Consider the following 8796-nt stretch of genomic DNA (forward strand, 5'->3'; position numbering starts at 1 on the left):
TTGAATCATACATTTTCTACAAAAATAAAAGACTCCAAAATCTTAAGCATATTTACTTCCATGTCTCTAGGATCATGCAGCCTCATAGAAAGAGATTTGGTAATGATTAAGACAATTACATCTGTGTTTCACACCTTAACCACCAATTCTACTCAGTTTTGTTGAATTAGATAAAAATTCTTTTTTTTTCCTTGCTGAGTAGTACTCCATTGTGTAAATGTACCACATTTTCTCTATCCATTCTTCAGTTGATTAGCCCTAGGATGCTTCCAGGTTCTGGCTATTACAAATAATGCTGTTATGAACAGAGTAGAACAGATGTCCTTGTTGTATGAATGTGCTTCTTTTGGGTATATGCCTAAGAGTGGAATTGCTAGATCTTGGGGTAGACTGATTTTCATTTTCCTGAGGAATGGCCATGCTGATTTCCAAAATGGCTGTACGAGTTGGCATTCCCACCAGCAGTGGAGAAGTGTTCCCCTTTCTCCACATCCTCTCCAGCATAACTGTCATTGGTGTTTTTGATTTTAGCCATTCTGACAGGTGTAAGATAGTATCTCAGAGTTGTTTGATTTGCATTTCCCTGATGGCTAAGGGTGTTGAACACTTTCTCATGTGTCTTTCAGCCATTTTAGATTCCTGTATTGAGAATTGTCTATTTAGTTCTGTACCCCACTTTTTAATTGGATTATTTGTTGTTTTAGAAACGAACTTCTTGAGGTTTTTTTTTTTTTGTATATTTTGGAGATCAGACATCTGTCAGATGTGTGGTTCATGAATATCTTTTCCCAGTCTGTGGGCTGCTGTTTTGTCATGCTGTGTCCTTTGCTTTACAGAAGCTTCTCAGTTTCAGGAGGACCCATTTATTAATTGTTGATCTCAGTGTCTTTGCTTCTGGTGTTCAGGAAGTGGTCTCCTGTACCAATTCATTCAAGGGTACTTCCCACTTTCTTGTCTAAGAGGTTCAATGTGGCTGGATTTATGTTGAGGTCTTTGATCCATTTAGACTTAAGTTTTGTGCATGGCAATAGACATGGACCTATCTGCAGTCTTCTACATGGCGTCAGCCAGTTATGCCAGCACTATTTGTTGAAGATATTTTCTTTATTTCATTGTATACCTTTATCTTCTTTGTCAAAAATCGGGTGTTTGTAGGTATGTGGCTTATGTTATCAATAATATTTTTTATAATTCCCAAAGACTAAAAAATGTGAATATACAGGTGGCAATATATCATATGGTTATGATCAATCAATATAATTGGAACTATGCAGTCTCAAGAACAACTATGGACCACACCTCTGTGTTACAATTGAAGTGATTATGAGTATATTAATTAAGAGATTACAATAAAAGTATTTTTCTATTTTCTGTTATCACATATTATGGTGCTTGAATTTGAGAGAGTATTCCACATTTCATATATAATTATATTAATTTGATTTTATTAGAATAATTATATAAATAATAGAAAAATAAAAAATTATGATGCTTAGAAGGGAAGAGTTAAAAATAACAATTTATAATTTAAAAAATCACCTTCAGTCATCCATGAAATCAAATGCATACATACAATACTAAATACATTTGGTAAGTTGTATTTGTATGTTTATGCCTTTATATATGTGTAACAAGAAGAATAAAGTGGCCTTGAGAGGAAATTAGAGAGGAAATGAGAGGGGCACATAAGAGGTGTTAGAGGGAAGGGGCATGGGGAAGTTTGGGGGAAGAAAGGGAAGTGATGAAATGATATACTTCCATTAATTTTTTTAAAAATTGACTATTACTTTGGCTTTGAGACATAACTGATCATAAAGCACATTTACAATTACAGAACTTGACTTAGCCTATAGAGCAATCTTAAATAACAATGAATAAATAAAACACGTTAGCTTTATAGCTTCAGAGTAGATTTATGATGCAGAAAAATGAAGGCAATATTTCTACTATTTAATGTACTCCATATTGGTAAAGAAAGAACCAAACTCATTTGAGAACATACTGTAGGGGAAGCTGTAGCCACGCCTACTTAGGGGCTGGCTACATGTGTGCCTGACCATGCTTGCGAGGGCGTGGTCAGGGTGAAGTAGAGTGAGACTTTCAGGGGACTGCGTTTCTCTTTCGGTTTCACTTTTGGGCTTGCATACAGACCACTGCTGTACCGGCTGGCTAGGCTGCTCTGTAAGTAAGGCTTTTCCCTATTAAATACCCTTATATTTCTACTTGGCTCCATATTGGTAATTTCCCACTATATCTGGTTGTCAGGAGTGGGATATTGGAAACCTACACCCCATTTGGGACCGGCTGTGGGATCCACCCGGCCTTCGGCCTAGGCGGGGAAAGTGCTCTCTCTCCACAGGTGCTCCCGGCTCCTAGCAAACCTGCTGCCCCACACAAGCGTGTTCCAGCGGCCAGGGAGCTGCTCAGAACAGTCTGCCCAGCTTGGAGGCAGTTTCTAGCTGCCTAGAGGTGAGTAGGCCTAGGCTTTCAGCAACATACTGATAATGACTTGCTGTTTTCTGTTACAAGTCACAAAATGAGAAACTATCGTAGACTCCTGAGAGCTGATAGAGCCTTGATTTTGAGCTAATGTTCTGAAAAGCCCACTGTGAGGTTTCTGCATTCCCATGTGAAAGAGTTACACAAAACTGGCCAATGAAGTTCATTCTCACGGCCACCAAAGCTAAATAGTGTGGCCTTGCTAGTTTTCAGGGGCATCATGTTAGCCATGAGAAGTTCTGAACCATTGACCCGGCTCAGCTACTTCCTATTTTTAAGGTCTGAGTTTTACCTACTCTTTAGAAAGTCTCCTTTAACCTATTTTAGCCTGTTTGTAGGATCTGTCTCCCTTCATGATTTCCTTTCTGAAAGAGGAAATTGGTTTGAAAGTCCTTTCAAAGTAGTTTTGCTTATAGTAGACACAAATATCTTTAGGACTGAAGGGGAAAATACAATCCAACATGGATTTAAAAGAAATTTACATTTAAGAGTAGTTAAAATTAGTTCGTTGGGTATTTCTTTTTTTTGCAAGAGGAAGCAGTGAATATAAATAAGGACTTTGATACTAGATGGGAAAATCAGATCAACACTTTTATAGTAAGTTTGCAATGCATCATGACAGACCTAATAAATCAACCTCATGAACCTGGGGATCCACCCTGCACATAACATTTAAAATATAAACCAGTTCCCTGAGTCAGTGCTCTTCCTCTCTGTGGGTTCTCTGATGCTTGCTGTGGTATTTTGTTAGTACCTGTGCTTTAGATGCAAATGTGAATCATAGGATATATTTTTCTAAGATGTATGTATATTCTTGTATTTCTTATCTTGTCACATTATCAAATTCCCTTATTTAAAACTTTTTTCTCACAAAGGTAGCATTTCTTCAAACAACTTGAAACAAAATTTTTGCCAACTGCAAAAGCTGTGAAACAGGTTGAAATGTCAAACAGTCCGGATTTATTTCTCCACTAATTACCTCTCCATCGATTTCCATTTAAGTATCACAGCTCCTATATTGACTTTGCGTTGAGTGTGATGAAATAGTGGGTGGTTTTTACTGTCCATTTATTCTTCTTTCTTTTTAAATAATAAATTAAAATGTTATTGTAAAGAACTTGCAAATGAAAAATAACTTCTGGTGATATCAGACAGACCAAAAGTCCACACATCTCAATGGACTTCCTCACATTTAGAGAAGCCATTCTGAAGCACACAGCTTCAAATTGGAATTCAGATTTTCACTGTCAATTACAATTTTTATATACTTATTCACCAGTCCCTTTTGAGAGTTCTCTTTTTCCAAGGATTGATCTTATGACTACCTTCAGTTAAGACTTTTTTCTTCTTTTTAATATGTGAGATTATAATTACAACAGTTCTCCCTAGCTTTCTTCCTCGTGCCAACCCTACCATATAAATTAAGGCAATTCTAAAAAAAACCAAAACAAACAATAACAAAAAAACTGGTTTTAGGCTTGTAGAATAGTGTGTGTGGATGATCCAAAAGGAACAGGACTTAAGCTGTCTTCCACATTGCCCCTCACTGACTCCACCACTCATGTCTATCATTTTCCTAAGTTTTAGAAACATGATGTTTTTAAAACTTGCTTTTAGAAACAAGGAATGTTGGTTTGAATGAGATTGGTACCCATAGGCTCATGTATTTGAATGCTTAGTCCCCAGCTGGAGAAATATTTAGGAAAGATTAAATAGTGTGTCTTTATTGGAGTAGGTATGTCACTGGACTTTGGAGTTTTCCCAAGTCCAAGATGGGCCCAGCTTACTCTCCCTCCCTTTCTCCTTCCCTCCCTTTCTCCTTCCCTCCCTCCCTCCCTCCCTCCCTCCTTCCCTCCCTCCCTCCCTCCCTCTCTGCCTGCTGCCTGGAGATCAGACTATAAACTTTTAGCTACTTCTCCAGAGTCATGTGTGCTAGCTAGCCTGCAGCCATGCCATGATGACCATGTACTAACAGTCTGAAACTGTAAGCAAGCCCCAATTAAATGCTATCTTTTATAAGTTGCCTTGGTTATAGAGTTTTTTTCACAGCAACAGAATGGTAGCTAATATATATGATAAATATTTCTTTGCAGAATATTTCCTCTGCTTGTTCCAATGAGGCAAATCTACACTTCTGTTTTGCTACCCACATTGGTAAAGAAAAGTAGCAGTCATTGGAACCCATTGCATGTAGATACATCAGGGGCTTAGACCTTCACTGAAACTTGATAACTATGGCTGCAGATGAAATTAAGGTTGATAATTTATGTTTTTGTGGTAGAGGCTCTCCTATATCATCCAGGTGGGCTCAAAAAAATTCCCCAAAGTTCTTAGAAGTGGAAGAAAAGTTCAGAAAAGAGTGAAAGACTGAATTCGGAGTGCCATACTGCTAGTTTTGGAAAATATTCTGTGCAAAGAATGTGGATGGCCCCTACAAGTAGAAAAAGAAAGGGATGGAAATTATTGCTTTACCAGCACCCATAGAGGGAATGCGACTCTGTGATATTTTTGTGTTTTGGTGTTGGAAGACATTTCAGATTCCTTATTTCTAAAATGATACTGTAATAGCATATTGCTTAAAACTAAAACTTTGTGATCTTCTGTTACAGCACAATAAGAAATAAAAATACTTATATTCCAGCCACAGACAGTTTGTATGAGGAGTTCATAAATTATACTACTGCAAATCATTCAAGATCTCTGTTCAGAGATTCTCAAGTGTTCTGTTACTGCAAATATCTCTTTCCATTTTGACTTTTGTCTTAATTTGACTGTTGTATTTATGTAATTACAACAGGATATAAATCCAGGCTATATAGAAAGGGATTCTCTTTAAAATGGAGAGCTAATAAACATTCTTTTTTCTTTAGGTATCTGTAAGATCACTATCCCTTGATAGAGGGAGCCATTATGCGGTTAGGGAGAAACCTGGTGCTATGAATCCACAAGGCTGACTCCAGCTAATACTTCTAGCAATAGTGAACTTAACTGGCCTATCCCTGTAATCACATAGGTGACTACCCTGTCTTCATAGAATCTTTATCCAGTAACTGATAGCGATGCAGAGATCCACAGCTAATAAACATTTTTAGGGCAAGATATAGGATATAAGTCCAGAATATATTTTGAACAAATCATAGGTTAGTCATGTTTAAGGATCTAAAATATATTTTCAGCAAGAGGAAAAAATATTATTTTACCATGAATGCTCTGGCAATTCCACTCTCCAATCCCATAGTGTCTCATCAGATATTGTAATATCAAAGGATTTTCTAAAAGTGGGTCAATCTCTTAAATTTTCTAAATACCAAAAGAATTTTCTAAAATCCTTCTGGCTATACTGATTTCTCATTTCTTTCAAGTTACCCTCATGATTTCATAGACCCACTGATTATGAAACGAATGTCTGGTGGCATAGAGAAAATTTTAATAAGGCCCTGATGCATTCATGTTCAGTCAACAATTTTGTGTTTTCAAAACAAGCTTTACTCACAAAGTCACAATGACTTTAGAATAACAAAGTTTTAATGTTTCTGTATTGCTGTTTTGACTTGCCTACACACACACACACACACACACACACACACACACACACACACACACACCCCTCATACCTCTAAAATGTTTCTAGACTTAAACAGTCATATTCAATTATGATTTTTTGCAACTTTGAAAAGGATTCTCTGGATGATAAACCAAGACTTATAAACCACAGTTAATAAAGAGCTAATAAGCCACAGTTATTAGCTCTCCATTCTGAGAATAACAGAAGAGTGTTATGATTTGTGCCATTTCTACTGTGAAGTTTTAATGTTTGAAATTAGATAAGACTCATGAGTGCATCCTAAGCCTTGCTGTTGTCAATTGGCCTTCTGAATATCTATGCTATTTCCATAGATTTGTGCTGTTCTCCATCTGGGTCAGAGAAGCTTCTTTCTGCAGTGAATAACGGTTAATGTAGAGACTCACAACTGGTTAAAGTGAGGGGTTAATGTGAGTTCTCAGCCACAGATTATTCCAGGAGTTAACCTCCGTCATCTAGATATTACGCGTTCTAGATATCACATGGCTGATGCACATATCAATTCACTGCAGTTGTGGCTACATGCATAATATTAGGCCGCTAGAAATCCAGCATGTACAGTGGAGTGGTTCACAAGCACCGCCTACCACCCCAAAACTGATGGCTACTCATGGAAGGGGAGTCAGATTTAGGGAAAGGAATGTTGTACATGTTTCAGTGGATGGTGACATACCCATTTGCATGTGGGCAGCACTAAAGGGACTGAGGAGGATAACATGCAACCACAATAATACAAAAGACATGAATTTTCTATATGGGGACAGATTGGTGGGTCATATGTGTGGTTCAAGGAAAATAGTGGGAGGAAATAAGATCAAAATATAATACACAAATTTATTTTAAAGAATAAAATTGTAGGTAAAATAAATATTCTGTAATCTTTGAATATAGCACATGGTATCTGAATACCCCTCCAAAATATATTATTTAATAACTTACTTCTTAAGAGGGATAGTTATTATGTATTGATATAACTTGCATATAAGTATATTATTGTTTAACATTCTACACTTTGAGTCATGGGGGGGGAGTATCCCATTGTGAATGAGAATGTCATTTTACATTTTTTTAAAGAAAAAGTTTCTTATTTCAGGGAACTAAACAAACATATAATTTATGATGTCTTTGTTTTCTTTGCTTACAGACACAGGTTGCTAGGTATCCCTGGCTTGTGTTGAACTCATGGAAAATTCCTACTTTGGTCTCACAAGTTTTGGGATTACAGACATGAATCACCACATAGAAACTGTTTTTTTTTTGTTTTTTGTTTGTTTGTTTTTTTCTGAGACAGGGTCTCACTATGTAAACCAGGTTGACCTTAAGCTGCTAGAGATACATCTGCCTCTGCCTCCCATATGCTGGGATTTAATTTTTATCCTACCATGAACGATTGTTGACTATTCTTAAGTGCTATTAAAGATATATATGACTTGAACCCTTTACTCCTCAAGATACTTTTAGTCATGGTATTTTACCATAGCACAAGAAAGACTAACTAATAGAGTTCTGTTGATATTTAGCTCAAAAGCAATTGCTGAGGTCAAGAAACCTTAAGAAGAATTTAACTATGAGGAAGAAATTGCTTTGAAAGGATGTAATTATTAGTTACAAGGAGTTTGTCAAACTACAAACTTATACATAAAATCTTTACATTATACTTGAATTAGTAAATGTTAAAGAATTATTTCTTTTAAAATACTTAATTAGTAAATTAAATGAAGTTTCATTTGGTGGTTTAGATCTCTAAATTGTGGAACTCTGTACTATTTGTAGAGTAATATTCTTTCCAACATTAACATAGCCCAATCAAAGCACATGTTTCATAATACCCTAATATTTTCCTTTCCTAAAAGCACAAGATGTATTAATACTTGTATTATTGTCTATCAGTATAGTATGTATTGAAAAGACATAAAAATGAGACTAAAATACCATAGGTGGAATCAGTTACTTGATATTTTTGCAAGTTAATACAATTTTATAAGGAGATCTTTTCCATTTGCCTTTTTCCTATCTTTTTCATATATTTCGACATTATTATAAAAGGAAATGTTAAAATAGTACAGAAAAGAAGATGAAGGGCTTATGGACAATGAGGTGCAAAAGAGAGCAGTGAAAGGACTCAGAGGGTAAAAATGACAAGCCAGATGACCTAACATCAATTCTCTGGACACACAAGATGGAGAAAGATTTGACTTCCACAAGTTGTCTTCCCACCCCCAAGTCCAAGTTTGCACTGTGGCTTGTGCACTCAAACTCACAAATAAATAAGAAACTAAATGAAGAAATGTACTGAGCTCTGATGAAGATCCAGTGAGGATGGTGTACCAAAATCCCGATGCCTCTAACTAGACCAATGATTCATTGCAAAGGACAGTTGCCAGTCAAGCTAATGGAAAAAGGGTGTACTATATGACACATTAAAGTCTCCAATGGGGTGTTGTTTTGTTCTGTTGTTTGTTGTTTTGGTTTATTGCTTTTTTATTATTGTTTTTGCTTTTGTTCACTTGCTTTCTTACGTTGTTTTGTTTTCTTTCATCGGGTGTGCAACAGGGATGAGGGGATATGGGGAACCAGGAGGTGAACAGAATTGGGGTACACGATGTGAAACCCCCAATGATTCAATAAAGAAGTTTTTTAAAAAAAGAGTATAGTTCACTTCCAAGATTCAAAAAGACTATAATGATTTCTTTCACATGTGCAATAAACTAGAG

The 8796-nt window shown here is 36.3% G+C and overlaps 1 long non-coding RNA gene across 2 annotated transcripts; it reads left to right on the top strand.

The window, feature by feature from the left end:
- The first annotated feature begins 2075 nt into the window (after positions 1 to 2075).
- Positions 2076 to 8533, top strand: LOC103160138. Of its 2 annotated transcripts, none has more exons than XR_003481643.1 (3): positions 2076 to 2181; positions 2360 to 2469; positions 7227 to 8533. It is a non-coding gene; the product is annotated as an uncharacterized LOC103160138 (long non-coding RNA). The 2 variants fall into 2 exon arrangements; XR_004768758.1 differs by having other exon boundaries at positions 2094 to 2181; positions 2266 to 2469.
- The last annotated feature ends 263 nt before the right edge of the window (positions 8534 to 8796 follow it).

This window comes from Cricetulus griseus, chromosome 2 (assembly GCF_003668045.3).
Source record: "Cricetulus griseus strain 17A/GY chromosome 2, alternate assembly CriGri-PICRH-1.0, whole genome shotgun sequence".
NCBI classification, from domain to species: Eukaryota; Metazoa; Chordata; class Mammalia; order Rodentia; family Cricetidae; genus Cricetulus; species Cricetulus griseus.